At 44.9% G+C, this 17,089-nt stretch overlaps 1 protein-coding gene across 3 annotated transcripts in view; it reads right to left on the bottom strand.

The window, feature by feature from the left end:
- The window catches only part of RHOG (ras homolog family member G), a 135,422-nt gene that overhangs the window by 42,879 nt on the left and 75,454 nt on the right, over positions 1–17,089 (bottom strand). Inside the window, exons 1-2 of one of the 3 annotated variants that reach the window (XM_077298938.1) lie at positions 3,413–3,724; positions 2,819–3,355 (exon numbers count right to left, since the gene is read on the bottom strand). The exons of 1 other annotated variant lie outside the window; for it this stretch is intronic. The gene's annotated coding sequence lies outside the window, so the exon portion shown is untranslated. Of the gene's footprint in view, positions 1–2,818; positions 3,725–17,089 lie in introns of those variants that run through there. One more of the 3 variants, XM_077298937.1, reaches the window with a different exon arrangement.

Genomic DNA, 17,089 nt, shown 5'->3' on the forward strand with positions numbered 1-17,089 from the left:
CAGTATTATAGTAGTTATATTCTTGTACATAGGAGCAGTATTATAGTAGTTATATTCTTGTACATAAGAGCAGTATTATAGTAGTTATATTCTTGTACATAGGGGCAGTATTATAGTAGTTATATTCTTGTACATAGGGGCAGTATTATAGTAGTTATATTCTTGTACATAGGGGCAGTATTATAGTAGTTATATTCCTGTACATAGGGGCAGTATTATAGTAGTTATATCCTTGTACATAGGAGCAGTATTATAGTAGTTATATCCTTGTACATAGGAGCAGTATTATAGTAGTTATATTCTTGTACATAGGGGCAGTATTATAGTAGTTATATTCTTGTACATAGGGGCAGTATTATAGTAGTTATATTCCTGTACATAGGGGCAGTATTATAGTAGTTATATTCTTGTACATAGGGGCAGTATTATAGTAGTTATATTCTTGCACATAGGAGCAGTATTATAGTAGTTATATTCTTGTACATAGGAGCAGTATTATAGTAGTTATATTCTTGTACATAGGAGCAGTATTATAGTAGTTATATTCTTGTACATAAGAGCAGTATTATAGTAGTTATATTCTTGTACATAGGGGCAGTATTATAGTAGTTATATTCTTGTACATAAGGGCAGTATTATAGTAGTTATATTCTTGTACATAGGGGCAGTATTATAGTAGTTATATTCCTGTACATAGGGGCAGTATTATAGTAGTTATATCCTTGTACATAGGAGCAGTATTATAGTAGTTATATCCTTGTACATAGGAGCAGTATTATAGTAGTTATATTCTTGTACATAGGGGCAGTATTATAGTAGTTATATTCCTGTACATAGGGGCAGTATTATAGTAGTTATATTCTTGTACATAGGGGCAGTATTATAGTAGTTATATTCTTGTACATAGGGGCAGTATTATAGTAGTTATATTCTTGCACATAGGAGCAGTATTATAGTAGTTATATTCTTGTACATAGAGGCAGTATTATAGTAGTTATATTCTTGTACATAGGAGCAGTATTATAGTAGTTATATTCTTGTACATAGTAGCAGTATTATAGTAGTTATATTCTTGTACATAGGGGCAGTATTATAGTAGTTATATTCTTGTACATAGGAGCAGTATTATAGTAGTTATATTCTTATACATAGGGGCAGTATTATAGTAGTTATATTCTTGTACATAGGAGCAGTATTATAGTAGTTATATTCTTGTACATAGGGGCAGTATTATAGTAGTTATATTCTTGCACATAGGGGCAGTATTATAGTAGTTATATTCTTGTACATAGGGGCAGTATTATAGTAGTTATATTCTTGTACATAGGGGCAGTATTATAGTAGTTATATTCTTGTACATAGGGGCAGTATTATAGTAGTTATATTCCTGTACATAAGGGGCAGTATTATAGTAGTTATATTCTTGTACATAGGGGCAGTATTATAGTAGTTATATTCTTGTACATAGGAGCAGTATTATAGTAGTTATATTTTTGTACATAGGAGCAGTATTATAGTAGTTATATTCTTGTACATAGGGGCAGTATTATAGTAGTTATATTCTTGTACATAGGGGCAGTATTATAGTAGTTATATTCCTGTACATAGGGGCAGTATTATAGTAGTTATATTCTTGCACATAGGAGCAGTATGGATACAGTGTAATAGATATAGATGATGGATACGGTGTAACAGATATAGATGATGGATACGGTGTATTTTATATATAGATGATGGATACGGTGTATTTTATATATTGATGGCAGTATACATTGTACTTTAGTGTATTTTATATAGAGACTTTCCTTGAGAGTTCTGTGTTTTTTTTATTTTCTTTTGTTTTTCGGGTGATTTGGGGAAATGGACGTTGACGGGCCTCAGTGTGGAGACCCCAGGGCCGCTCTCTCTGAAGAATGGGGCTTTTTTCTTGAGTAACTTCCTGTCTGCCGTGGATCCGGTACATGAGATCTCGGGGCGGGCCGCGCTGCTTCTCCATTCTATATGTGTGAATTGTGTCAGCGAAACTCTCACCATTGCTCTACTCTAAGTTCTCACACTGGAAACCCCTCGTTTTTGCAGGTTGTCCTGCTGCCTCTCCCAGATTTTAGAGATGATGTCTGACTTCTTTATAGCAGATGGTTTCCATACTTCATCATTTTATTTCTATGCCACCAACAGATTCTGGAAAACTTTACAATTCCCACAACTCAGACACATCTTTTCTAACCTCGATCCTAATAACCGTACCGATCCCTCTGTTTCCTCAGTGGTCCTGGGATTCGTGTCACATCTTAGCAGGCCACTACACCATCTCCAATAGTTCCTTTTCCCCTCACGTCACATAAGGGCCTGCTAGGCAACCTGGACTAGTCCATACTCTACTTTTCAAACACAGGTTCCCAACAAACCCCGTGACCCCTGCTTGCCCATATGGGCACATGTCATGGGCCACAGTGCTACTTTATAACACCAAACCTCATTCTGCTCAGTGGTGCCATATGCCGGTGTTCACACTATTGCACATCTACCATTTTAATTATTAGCATAGTCCCATAGAGGAGCTAGGATTAGATTGCGAGGTTTCAGGGCAAGTTCTTTTGATTAATGTAGAGTTGGGGCCTTCCAATCTAAGTTTCATCTTTTTGGTGACTCCAACCTTTGACTATCAAGAGATGCTGGGGGTTGTAGTTTATAATAAGTAGCAGATGCTCCACTACATTTATCACCCAATAGGTGAATGCTGATCTCGAAAGGTTGTAGTTCGGCCTTGGGTACACTCATATTGGTGAATATCTGCAGAGCTCGAGGACGCACTTACCTCTCATATCTCTGGACAGGACAGATGTCTTCTGAGTTACTTAAGACGACTTTTCAATAAGGGCCAGAGGGTTTGTGTAGCTCTCAGGAGAGAGGTAGATATTCAGTACTCAGGCTCTGGTCCTTGGGTCAGTTGACTAAAGGAGCCTTCTGGTGGCACTGGTTGGTATTGGCTGGCAGAAGATGTTTTGGCTCTCAGAGATGGTCTCTACTTGGAAGTGATGGATTTGGGTAGAAGGACTTGGTGTTTGGAGAGTGAAAATGTTCTTGGATGCCAAGGAAGAAACTTTTGGATTTCACTCTTAGCCTATTGGAGAAGAATGTGGTCTCAGGGATGTCGGAGGTGGATCTAGTGACTGGAGATGGATTCAAGGGGCAAGAGGTAGTCTTTGAGGGTATAAGCTACTTAGCGGATGGGGCAGAAGTCCCTCTCTGGTGTCTGGTGATGTCCTCTGTTGTAGGCAGGAGCTATTCTCTGGTGTCAGGTGTTCTCCTCTGGTGACTCTTGGTGGTCAGAGACGTTCCTTGGTATTGAGACCTGTCCTTCTGGAGGATTGGCCTGCTGGTGGTCAGAGCTGTTCCCTGGTATTGAGACCTGTCCTTCTGGAGGATTGGCCTGCTGGTGGTCAGAGATGTTCCCTGGTATTGGGAGCTGTTGTTCTCTGGTGTCCGGAGATGTTCCCTGATATTCCGAGCTATTGTTCTCTGGTGTCAGGAGCTGTACTTGTTGGTCACTGGGCAGTAGTCTGCGGAGATGCCATTGATAAGTGCCCAGGGCGTCACAGGCTGGGAAGTCAGTGTGTAATATTCTGTAGAGCAGAAGGAAGTGAGCGAGAGGAGGAAGTTAAGAAGGAGAAGTAGCAGAGAGCCGCCACCAGCCTCAGCTGCTCCAGAGCCCCTTCCTCCTCCTCTGCCCATTACATCTGGATGGGTCCAGGCTGCAGAGATTAACCCCTTCCATGTCTGACATTCCAGAGGCTCTGCAGCCAGGTCACATCTGGAATGGATCTGCTCCCCAGCAGCCATTACTGTTAACTCTTTCAGGACTAGGAGATGCCGGAAGTCTTCTCTATTTTCAAGATATTACACAGCAATGTCCATATTGAGGGACATGCAATTTAAACAATTTCCTAATTTCCTTCTATGTGCACAAGAACAATGAATGTCAGACATCCCTGATGTAAACGAGAAAAAAAAACTAATTAGATAAAGGTTTTGCATGCAGCCGTACATCACCAAGCACAAGGCCGAGCGTCTGATGGAGCGGTGTAAGGGGGCGGCATCAGACCCTCAGCTCCAGTGATGGGAAAGCACAAGACATTGTGGAAAATTACAGCTTCATGGGAACAGTTTGGGGAAGACCCTTAACTGCCCCCATGACTTCCATGTATTGTATCTGATGAGGGACCTGGTTCAGAGCCGAGTACAATTTACTTTTTAAACTATGTATTACTTATATCTAAAAATAGATATTTTATCACAGTGTCAGGAAAGAAGCTTTTCTCCTTGCTCCAATACTGATGACTGCACCGTAGGCCTCATGCAGACGTCCGTCAGTCACAATGGGTAATGATGAATCACAGGTCCTCTTTAGAGACTGTGTGAATTGTGTCCTATTTTAAATGGATTTCCTTTCCGTCAGTGCTGAAAGGGTTAATGACTCTTTCTATGCTGACTGGGAGCATACAAGTTGTCTGTGAGTGTTTATCCTCTCCTCCTTATTCCTGTTTGGTTTGTTTATTCCAATCTTTTCCTACCTTCCTCCCTATTTTGGTGTTTTTGTATGATAGTGATTTTTAGTTACCCCTGTCAGTCTGTGTCTTGTTTCCCTTACATTTATGTCCCATACCTCATGAGATGGGGGAGGGGACAGACTAGGGTTTAACAGGAGCATAGTAAGGTTGGAGACACAGGCCTCTCTACCATCAAGAGTACCCCTGGGACACGGATAGTTAGGGTCCCAATCAGGGCTGCCACTAGGAATTTCAGGGCCCCATACTTAAGACTGCGCCCTGGCTCCACCCCAGCCCCGCTTCCACCCTCGAACCTTCCACACTCCCATCACCCACTCTTGGAAAAACTCAACTTCTGCATTGCGTCCTCACCAATCAGATATTAACAGTTCCCATCACCTGTATAGCCAGCAGCTTTTGTTTTGGCCAAAAGATTATTTAAACTGCCACCATGACAAGGTAATCTCTTTTGGCCGGGCCCTACTCTACTCTATCCAATTAAAAATTTCTTAAAGTATCCAATACTGTTTGTACGTATATTTTTATGTATTTTTCTTTAAGGGAATGAGTCCCATACAGTTTTTTTTTTAAATGACCATTAATACCACATGCAAGGAACAAATACTTGGTCACACCATGACGAGAACACATATTACCACCACATAGTGACTGAATACTACAATACTGGAAAAAACAAAAAACACAATACTAAGTGCCATTATACACTGGAGCTCTGTATTTCTTTCACAAGTGTGTCAGATGCAACAGACCGTCGCTCTGCATCTGGCTGCAGAAGGTCTCTGCGTTTGGCAATAGACTTCTCCTTAATCCATCTGACTCTGGGACCCAGTGGCAACCTGCCTCCAGCTCTGTTTGACACACCTGGACCTGGGTGTTTATAAATCCCCAGTCTGCTGCAGAGAGCCGGTGATATTCACATTTTCCCTTGTGAAGGTTTGGAGCTATAGCAGTCGGCTAACTTCCTCTCTGGAGCTGTGGAGTATGTCTTGTGTTACCTCACTGAGTCTACTCAAGCTAAGTTCATTGCCCTTGTCTGTCTACTCTTTGTCTTTAGTTTACAATGGGGACTGACCAGTGCTCATCCCCTCTGCTCTAGGGAGATACAGGGCTTAGATTTGCTGCTCGTCGATGGGTGAGGAACCAATTTAGGGACAGTAGGACAGGTAGGGTGTTATTAGATCTTCCTAGGGGTCTCCACTCCCCCATTTCCTAGTGTTTGGGCTTCCTTCTCCTCTACCCCTCATGTTGCACTTAGTCTTTCCAACACTGTGCTTGACATTATTACTGGTCATGCATATTTAGGAAGAAAAAAAACTGACAAGTGGTTTTATATATGTGTATGTTTTTCCCCCTGGGCATGTTGTGTTTTTTTTCCTTTTCTCACTTGGTTATGGATCCCGTTGCAGGACTGGCAGAGCAGCTTCGCTGTCTGCCTCTGGAGGTGACTGACCTCTGCCATGAGGTTCTGCAGCAGTAACAGCGGCTGCTGGTCACTAATGTTGGTGTCTCTACAGGCTGATCCAGCTGGAACGCAAGGTTCCCCTCCCAGACAGGTTTTCCGGAGGTAGAGACAAGATTATTGTTTTCAGGGAAGCTTGCAAACTGTATTTTAAACTTTGTCCGCACTCCTTTGGAGATGAGGAGCAACGAGTTGGTATTGTGATCTCTCTGCTACAAGGAGATCCTCAATCCTGGGCTTTCTCTTTGCTGCAGGATTCGGTTTGTCTCCAGTCTGTGGAGGGATTTTTTTTGGCCCTAGCCCTCATCTATGATGACCCTGACCGAGTCTCCTTGGCTGAGGCCTGGTTGCGTTGCCTTCAGCAGGGGAATCGGTCAGTGGAGACGTATAGCTCCGAATTCCGTAGACGATCAACTGATAGTAAATGGAATGACCCGGCTCCCAGAAGCCAATTTCTTCAGGGCCTCACTGAAAGGTTGAAGGATGGTTTGTTAGTGTATGAAACCTCTGAGTCCTTGGAGGCCGCTATGTCATTGCCTATACGCCATGATAGATGCTTTCAGGATCAGTGGGTAAGAACACCCTCTCTGGATCCTCTTTTTCGGGGTATTGCCCCTTTGCCAGGAGAGCGGTCTGATGGTGAACCAGTTCTGGGCAAGGTGGAGGAACTCATGCAGTTAGGGGGAGCCTCTGCATCGTACATTTCCCCGGAGATTCGCAAAAAGAAGGGAGTGTGGGTTTTTTTTGTGGAAAAAATTGACATTTTATTGGGGCCTGTCCTTTAATAATAATAATAATAATAATAATTTTATTTATATAGCGCCAACATATTCCGCAGCGCTTTACAACTTATAGAGGGGACTTATACAGACAACAGACATTACAGCATAACAGAAATCACAGTTCAAAACAGATACCAGGAGGAATGAGGGCCCTGCTGCTCGCAAGCTTACAATCTATGAGGAAAAGGGGAGACACGAGAGGTGGATGGTAACAATTGCTTTAGTTATTTGGACCAGCCATAGTGTAAGGCTCGGGTGTTCATGTAAAGCTGCATGAACCAGTTAACTGCCTAAGTATGTAACAGTACAGACACAGAGGCTATTAACTGCATAAAGTGTATGAGAACATGATGGAGGAACGTGATTATGTTGTTGTTTTTTATTAATAGGCCACACAGGGATAATTAGGTTAATGCGTTGAGGCGGTAGGCCAATCTGAACAAATGAGTTTTTAGTGCACGCTTAAAACTGTGGGGATTGGGGATTAATCGTATTAACCTAGGTAGTGCATTCTAAAGAATCGGCGCAGCACGTGTAAAGTCTTGGAGACGGGAGTGGGAGGTTCTGATTATTGAGGATGCTAACCTGAGGTCATTAGCAGAGCGGAGGGCACGGGTAGGTTGGTAGACTGAGACCAGGGAGGAGATGTAGGGTGGTGCTGAGCCATGGAGTGCTTTGTGGATGAAGGTAGTAGTTTTGTACTGGATTCTGGAGTGGATGGGTAGCCAGTGTAATGACTGGCACAAGGTAGAGGCATCGGTGTAACGGTTGGTGAGGAATATGATCCTGGCAGCAGCATTCAGGACAGATTGGAGCGGGGAGAGTTTGGTAAGAGGGAGGCCGATTAGTAGAGAGTTACAATAGTCCAGACGAGAATGAATAAGTGAGACAGTAAGAGTTTTTGCAGAGTCGAAAGTAAGAAAAGGGCGAATTCTAGAAATGTTTTTGAGATGCAGATAAGAAGAGCGAGCCAGTGATCGGATGTGGGGGGTGAATGAAAGCTCGGAATCAAGGCTGACCCCAAGGCAGCGGGCATGTTGCTTTGGAGTAATGGTGGAACCGCACACGGAGATGGCAATGTCAGGCAAAGGTAGGTTAGTAGAGGGAGAGAACACGAGGAGTTCAGTTTTTGACAGGTTCAGTTTCAGATAGAGGGAGGACATGATGTTAGAGACAGCGGTAAGACAATCACTGGTGTTTTCTAAAAAGGTCGGCGTGATAACAGGAGAAGAGGTATATAATTGGGTGTCGTCAGCATAGAGATGGTACTGGAAACCAAATCTACTGATTGTTTGTCCAATAGGGGCAGTATACAAAGAGAAGAGGAGGGGGCCTAGGACTGATCCTTGAGGAACCCCAACAGTAAGGGGAAGGTGAGAGGAGGAGGAACCAGCAAAACAAACAGTGAAGGAGCGGTCAGAGAGATAGGAGGAGAACCAGGAGAGAACGGTGTCCTTGAGGCCGATGGAGCGGAGCATAGTGAGGAGGAGCTGATGATTCACAGTGTCGAATGCTGCGGAGAGATCAAAGAGAATTAGCATGGAATAGTGACCATTAGATTTAGCTGTTAGTAGGTCATTAGAGACTTTAGTGAGGGCAGTTTCAGTAGAGTGTAAAGAGCGGAAACCAGATTGAAGAGGGTCGAGAAGAGAATTATCTGAGAGATAGCGGGTAAGACCGGAGTGGACCAGGCGTTCCAGGAGTTTAGAGATGAAGGGAAGATTAGAGACAGGTCTATAATTAGCGGCACAATTTTGATCGAGGGAGGGCTTTTTAAGTAGTGGATGTATGATGGCATGCTTAAATGAGGAGGGAAAAATACCGGAAGTGAGGGAAAGGTTGAATATTTTTGTTAGGTGAGAGGTGACAGCCGGGGAAAGGGACTGGAGGAGATGCGACGGAATGGGGTCGCTGGTGCAAGTGGTCGGGCGAGAAGATGCAAGGAGCCTGCTTACTTCTTCTTCTGTAACTGGTTCAAAGTCAGAGAGTGAACTAGATGCAGTGGGGGAGGGAGGACAGTGCTTGGTATGAAGAGATTGGGAAATGATTTCCTGTCGAATGTGGTCAATTTTTTCTTTGAAGTAATTGGCCAGATCGTCAGCGTGGAGATCTGTGGTTGGGGCCTGCTCTCTTGGGTTGAGTAGGGACCGGAAAGTGTCAAAGAGACGTTTAGGGTTATTGGACAGCGAGGTGATGAGGGTGTTGAAATAGGTTTGTTTGGAGAGGTGAAGGGCAGAGTTGTATGTTTTTAACATGAACTTATAATGGATGAAATCTTCGGGCAGATTAGATTTTCTCCACAGACGTTCGGCGCACCTGGAGCACCGCTGCAGGAAACGTGTTTGCAGCGTGTGCCACGGTTGTCGCCGTCTGTGCCGAGTTGTTCTATGTATAGGAGGTGCAGCTTCTTCCAGGGCACTTTGCAGGGTTTCATTGTAATGCTTCAGAGCAGAATCAGGACAAGAAATGGAGGAGATTGGGGCCAATGAAGACTGCAAGTTCTTCATAAGTTTCTGGGTGTTAATGGCCTGTATGTTTCTATAAGTGTGGAAAGTGGGGATGACCTGAGCGGGATGGCAGTTCTTGATAGAGAATGAAAGAAGGTTGTGGTCAGAGAGCGGGAGAGGGGAGTTTGTGAAATCATCCAGTGAGCAAAGCCGGGAGAAGACCAAATCAAGGGAGTTTCCATCATCATGTGTTGGAGAGTTAGTATGCTGCGAGAGGCCGAAAGAGGAGGTTAGAGATAAAAGGTGAGAAGCAGATGGGGAGAGGGGAGAAGCAATTGGGATATTGAAATCACCCATGATGAGGGTGGGGGTGTCATAAGAGAGAAAGTGTGGAAGCCAGGTGGCAAAATGATCCAGGAACTGGTGAGAGGGGCCGGGAGGACGATACACCACCGCCACTCGCATGGAGAAGGGGACGTAGAATCTGACAGCATGGACCTCAAAGGAAGGGAATACAAGTGAGGGTACTTGGGGGATAACTTGGAAGGTACATTTGGGTGAAAGGAGCAGACCAACGCCTCCACCTGCTCTGTTGTCTGATCTTGGGGTATGAGAAAAGTGTAGTCCACCAAATGAGAGAGCAGCAGCAGCGGTGGTGTCTGACTGCTGGATCCAGGTTTCAGTAAGAGCCAGGAGATTAAGAGAGTTAGTCCTTTGATGACTAAGCAAAAGGAGACTCATTTAACCCTTAGTAGTCTGGAGTTGAATAAGCAAGGGGTGTATTTATCGTCAACCTGCAGTTCCTGGTTTGTCCTGACAGCAGAGGTGGCGCTATAGAGCAAAACTGGGGAGATTTCTGTGTTTGTTGACAGTGGAGCTGGAGTCAGCATGATTGATGCTGCTTTTGCTAGAACTCACGGTCTGGCTTGCTGTACTTTAGTTAAGTCCATTCCTATCTTTGCCATCAATTCAGCACCACTTGCACAGAAAACTCTGACTCCGATTGTACATAATGTAAGACTGCACATTAATATATAATTACGGTAGTTATTATGCAATCCACCATTCCAAATCTAAATTATAATCCACCACTGAACCCCCACTAACTATACTTTCACCACCTAATAAATATATAAATTAATTAGCCCCTGTACTCTTCCCCAAATTCATCACCGGTCACTGCATCCTCAATGCCCCCACTATGTACCTCCTCTCCCCAATTCATTATATTTACATGCCCCTTCCGCCCCAATTCATTGTCATGTCTTCTCTCTCTCACCCACTATTCATTATCATCTGTTCTCCCCCCACATTCAATACATCATTTGCTCCCCCACCATCAAAATTCATCATTATTTATACTAAATTCAATTGCTGTCCCCTGTCCCTCACTCTCAATTCATCATTAGCAGTCCTCCGTTCACCCCCCACTTCATCATGTGCAGTCCCCCATCCTCCCTCACCCATTTAATTAATTTTACCAAGAAAACAAAAAATATTTTTGATACTTACCTCACAGACGATCTCCTGCAGGCACAGCTCTGCTTCAGGTTTCCTCGTACATGTCAGCGCGTACGCGCCATCACCTGACCGGAAGTCTAGAGAAGACGGAGGGAGTCAATGTTAGACAGCTTTGGAGCTCCGAGAAAGCTCCCCAGCCCCAGTGCTGATGTGTGCTCTGCAGCGCACAGCACTTTAGCTCACGATGGGGCCCGGTCAGTAGAAGCATAAGAGGTGGGTACCCCTCTGTACTGCTGCTCACCGGGCCCCATACGGCAGTAAAGGCCATAATGCCATGATGGCATCCCTGGTCCCAGTTCCAGGGACAGTTTTCTGCTCCCCTCCTCTATTGGTCTGGTGGGCAGTCAGGCTGAACTTGAAGGCAAGGTGGCCCTCCCGCATAGGTTTTCTGAAGGACGGGATACATTTGTCGTTTTTCTCCTTCAAGGACATCCTCAAACTAAGGTGTCAAGATATTGCAGCCCGTGAAGGTCACGCAGAATCATCTGCTGTGATCTTTGTGTGGAACAGCTCTCAGCTGCCCCCTAACGTCCGGACAACTACACGATTGGCCAACGTTTAACGGAGGGGGCCTTAGTCTGTTTCCACTAATAGGCCAGTTACCAGAAAACTAACAGTGAGTGTGTAGTATATACATCTCCGATTCCCACCCAGGGAACGTATGTATATACCCTCGATACGTTCACTGCGCACTCCACAATAATCCCAGACTACTCTCTGCCACCAGTCGTTTTTTACACAGGCTGAATGGAGGCCTGGTTCCGGTAGTATATGGTTCCAGGGTGCGGGTTACAGAACAAAAGGAACCGAAATGTTATAATTAATCCAAACAATAGGCAGATTTTACAAAGGGGACACAACAATGCAGCATATACAATTATATAAAATAACATGGATAAACCAAAAGAAACTTACTACACTGATCACAGACATGATTGGTGAAGGAGAGTGCTTCATTTTAAGAACGTCCAGCCGACGGGAATCTTGCAGACACCAAAATGTATCTCTCTCTGCATGAACAAAGATCATAATTCGGCTTGACCTTTTATCAGCACCTCAGTTACACCCAAACCCCTCCCTGTAATGACCTCCCATTGGCCAGCTTCAGCCCTGCTATGTGTAACACAAGCGATCAGAGGCTCGCAGCTTCAAGTGGCCTATGGAAACCAATGAAGCAAGTAAAAAGTAAAACAAAAAAGTTTTTTTTAAAATATTTTAAAAATATAAAAGTTCAAATCAGCCCCATTTGCCCCATTCAAAATAAAACAATTAAAAAAATTAAAAATTGCACATATTTGGTATCACGTTCAGAAACGCCCGATCTATCAATATATAAAAAGAATGAATCCGATTGGTAAATGGTGGAAAGAGAAAAAAAATCAAAACATCAGAATTATGTTTTTTTGGTCGCTGTAACATTGCCATAATGGACAATCAAAACACTGTATCTATCCCAAAATGGTATCAATAAAAACGTCAGCTCAGCACACAAAAAATAAGCCCCCACCCAACCCCAGATACTGAAAAATGGAGACGCTACGGGTCCACCATTTTTATTTAATTTTTTTTAACAAACTTTGTTGTTGTTTTTTTCACTACTTAAATAAAAAAAATAGTCTATACATGCTTGGTATCATCAAACTCATAATGACCTGGAGAATATTAATGGCAGCCAGTTTTAGCGTTTAGTGAACATGGAAAAAAAAATAATTGTGGAATTGCACTTTTTTTTGCAATTTCATGACACTTGTAATTTTTTCCCCATTTTCCAGTACATTATATGGTAAAATCAATGGTGTCATTCAAAAGTACAACTGGTCCCGCAAAATACAAGCCATCACATGGCCATATTTATGGAAACATAAAACAGCTATGGCTTTGGTAAGGAGAGCAAAAAACAAAAAGGCAAAGGGGTTAAAATACGCACTAGCGATGTACGAGACACCTGAGTCGTTGGAGTCCGCCACGGCTCTGGCCATATGCATAGATAGACGCCTCAGGGGTACATCTGTTGTAACTTCGCCTCCCCATGGTACTCCCTAAAACCAAGTTTCTCGCTGTTTGCTCTGAAGAACCAATGCAGTTAGGAGGGGCTTCACTCGGTATCAATCTCTTGCGGTTCGCCGCAAACCTGGGTTGTGTTTCTTCTGTGGTCAAAAGGGGCATGTGCTTCTTTACCAAAGCACAAAACTTCTAACCCCAGGTTGTGGGGAGGATAGCATCCTGGGTGTATAGGTCTCCTCCGCATGTGTATCTCAGTTTTTCTTACCTGCAGAAGTGGTTATTGGTATGAAAATTGTGAGCCCCATCAGGGACAGTGGTGATACTATGTGCAAAAAATGTAAAGTGCTGCGGAATATGTTGGCGTTATGTAAATAAAACGATTGCTATTATTATTACTAAAACTGAGAAGATATTCATCCTTTTGGATAGTGGAGCGGGAGCCAATATGGTGGATGCTCAGTTCGCATGGTACCTTGGTGTCATGGGGTTATAGCGACAGTGTGGGGCCAGAAGACAGCAGCGTCTGATTGCTCCTACTCCGGCGCTAAGAAGAGGCACTTCTTCATTTTAAATGGTGTTTATTCCTTTTGGCAGAAAATGGGTTTATTGGCCATGTTGGAAAACTCTGAGCTTGCAGCTGAGATCAGTTAGCCACTCTTTTCCCCTTTTATAATTGGGCTCTGATGCAAATCCATGTCAGAGCTAGCTTTTGCTACATGGCTTCAGGAGGAAGAGGTGGTCATCTGAGGAGTGTTGGAGGAGTTATCTGTGACTGTTGCGTGGATTGTAAGTTTAATTCCCTTCCCTTCTCTACTTTTGTTTATTCCCCTTCCTCTACTCCCTGGTGCATTCCTCTGTCAGGAATATGCATGCATACATACACAGCTCTGCTACATTTCCTTGGTATGTGACTTCCATGCTGCAGCTACGATCCTCTGTACAGCCTCCCTTCTCCTTGCACATGGCAGCTTTTCTTTTCACTCAGCCTGCTTGTGTAATTCTATCTCTCTCTTCTTCCCCATCCCTCAAGACTGTGTGTGATTCCTCTCACCCCTTCCTCCTGAGTACAGCTGCAAGACTGCAAGTAAAAAGCAGGAGCACATGGCTATTTCTTTGTCTTAGTACAGTGTTCATGTAAGATCAAAAATACTGGCACAGAAAAGCAATAAAAACACAAAAACTTACATTCCTGGCATCTGAAGTGTCCGAGGGCAAGGCCGCCCATGCATATCCATGATCTGGCCCAGCAAAACCTCCACACTCAGATTCCATCTTAACAAACATATCTTTACTGTTATACATTTTCTTAACACAGCAGAACACAATAATAGACAGTACAAAGTATGCCTATTCACAGAGATAACGTGTAATAACAAACTATCCCTCACTGTCCCTATCCACACGTTACCAGTTCCTTTGCTCCAGGAGGTTATCTTCCCACATCGCAGGCCTGTCGGTCACAGCAGGGAGACGTTCCAGCCGAAGAGAAAAAAGGAATTAAACAAAACTTTGTCTCTCAGGTCCAGACTGTAGTCCTTGGGGTTCAGCAGGTAGGGGTGGAATGTTCGGCCTCTCAATAGAGGACCCGCTTACAGTTCATGAGCTCCAGGATCTGTGATGTCACCGCTGAGTGCTCTGCAGTGTGGGAGCTGGGAACAATCTGGATGTCAGCTTCCAAGAGAGAGGGGTAATCCAGGCAACCTTCTATATCGCATCTACAGGAGGAGGCCAGCACACACAGACCTCTCTCTGCACCGACTGGTTTCCCGGGCTCTTCTTCTTCTACCTTCCCTTCCTGTTCACATGACATAACAGGGGGGAGTTTAGCCAATACAGTTTGTTTCTCTGTAATCACATTCGGCATAGGTATAACTTCTGGCCACACGGGGGCAGTGTCTGTCACAGATTCTATGTCAATGATAACGGAACAGTCACAGCCGGCCAGCTCACTACACGCCCCCCCGCTTAAAGGTTGGCAGTCCCTGTCAACGACTGTCTCCAGGGCGGCGATAGCGGTGGAGGTTGTAGGACCCGGCTGTGAAAAGGGCCACACATAATGGTCTCTGTAGGACTGTCCCGGGGGCACTCCTGCGGTGGTCCTCGCTGTCCGCCTAACGGGTGCTAGTCTCTCTCCCCGATCAGTCACCCCACTCTCCGCCCCAGTCGGTAAGTCAGTCGAGGAGGTAAGGGGTTCAGACGCGTCAGTCAAGCGAGCAGGGGTAGGGATGTCTTCCACCTCTACATCCCCGGTATCGGTGTCTCCCACAGTATTAGTGATATCCGCCTCTCTAGGCATTATAGGAGGGGAGTCAGGCTGAGAACGACAGGGGGCGCAACATGTTATGGTGCAGGGTGCGGAGGCTGCTGCTGTCTTCGCCTTGTACTTGGTAGACGGGGCCACCAGGGTACGGGTGTCCAATTATTCGACAGACTTCGGTCTCCCACTTGGGCCGGTGTCATGAATCCCCAATGGCTAGGGATAGCACAGGACAAGCAAAGTACAAATAAATAACGGACGAGCTCTAGGGTGATGAAACCGGGGCTGACCGCTGCCCTACGCCTGACAAACGCAACTAGAGATAGCCAGGGAGCGTGCCTACGTTGGTTCTAGACGCCACGCACCAGCCTAAGAGCTAACTAGTACTGCAGAGAAAATAAAGACCTCACTTGCCTCCAGAGGAATGAACCCCAAAAGATATAGTTGCCCCCTCACATGTATTGACGGTGAAATGAGAGGAAGGCACACACATAGAGATGATATATATAGATTTAGCAAATTGAGGCCCGCTGTAAACTAGAAAGCAGAACGATACAAAAGGGGACTGAGCGGTCAGCAAAAAACCCTAATCAAAAAACCATCCTGAGATTACAAGAACCCATGTGCCAACTCATGGCACATGGGGAGAACCTCAGTCCACTAGAGCTACCAGCTAGCATAGAGACATAATAAGCAAGCTGGACAAAAAACCAAACAACTGAAAATCAGCACTTAGCTTATCCTGAAAGATCTGGGAGCAGGTAGGCAGGAACCAAACAGAGCACATCTGAATACATTGATAGCCGGCAAGGGAATGACAGAAAGGCCAGGTAAAATAGGAAACACCCAGCCTCTGATGGACAGGTGGAAACCAAAGGCCGCAACCCACCAAAGTCACCCAGTACCAGCAGTAACCACCAGAGGGAGCCCACAAACAGAATCCACAACAGTACCCCCCCCTTGAGGAGGGGTCACCGAACCCTCACGAGAACCCCCAGGGCGATCAGGGTGAGCTCTATGGAAGGCGCGGACCAAATCAGTCGCATGAACATCGGAGGCGACCACCCAGGAATTATCCTCCTGACCATAACCCTTCCACTTAACCAAATACTGGAGTTTGCGTCTGGAAACACGAGAATCCAAGATCTTCTCAACAACATACTCCAATTCTCCCTCCACCAGCACCGGAGCAGGAGGCTCAACCGAAGGAACAACGGGCACCTCATACCTCCGCAACAACGACCGATGGAACACATTATGAATAGCAAACGATGCTGGGAGATCCAAACGAAAAGATACAGGGTTAAGAATCTCCGAGATCCTATAAGGACCGATGAACCGAGGCTTGAACTTAGGAGAAGAGACCTTCATAGGGACAAAACGAGAAGATAACCACACCAAATCCCCAACAAGAAGTCGGGGACCCACGCGGCGACGGCGATTAGCAAACTGCTGAGTCTTCTCCTGAGATAACTTCAAATTGTCCACCACCTGATTCCAAATCTGATGTAGCCTGTCCACCACCATGTCCACTCCAGGACAATCCGAAGACTCCACCTGACCAGAGGAAAAACGAGGATGAAACCCCGAATTACAAAAAAAAAGGAGAGAACAACGTGGCAGAACTAGCCCGATTATTAAGAGCAAATTCGGCCAGTGGCAAAAAAGCAACCCAGTCATCTTGGTCAGCAGAAACAAAACACCTCAAATAAGTTTCCAAGGTCTGATTAGTTCGCTCCGTCTGGCCATTCATCTGAGGATGGAATGCAGACGAGAAAGACAAATCAATGCCCATCTTGGCACAAAACGTCCGCCAAAATCTAGACACAAACTGGGATCCCCTGTCAGAAACGATATTCTCCGGAATCCCATGCAAACGAACCACGTTCTGAAAAAATAAAGGGACCAACTCAGAGGAGGAAGGCAACTTAGGCAAGGGCACCAAATGAACCATCTTAGAAAAGCGGTCACACACAACCCAGATAACGGACATTTTCTGTGAAACCGGGAGATCAGAAATAAAATCCATGGAAATGTGCGTCCAAGGC

The sequence above is a fragment of the Ranitomeya variabilis genome, chromosome 3, assembly GCF_051348905.1.
Source record: "Ranitomeya variabilis isolate aRanVar5 chromosome 3, aRanVar5.hap1, whole genome shotgun sequence".
NCBI classification, from domain to species: Eukaryota; Metazoa; Chordata; class Amphibia; order Anura; family Dendrobatidae; genus Ranitomeya; species Ranitomeya variabilis.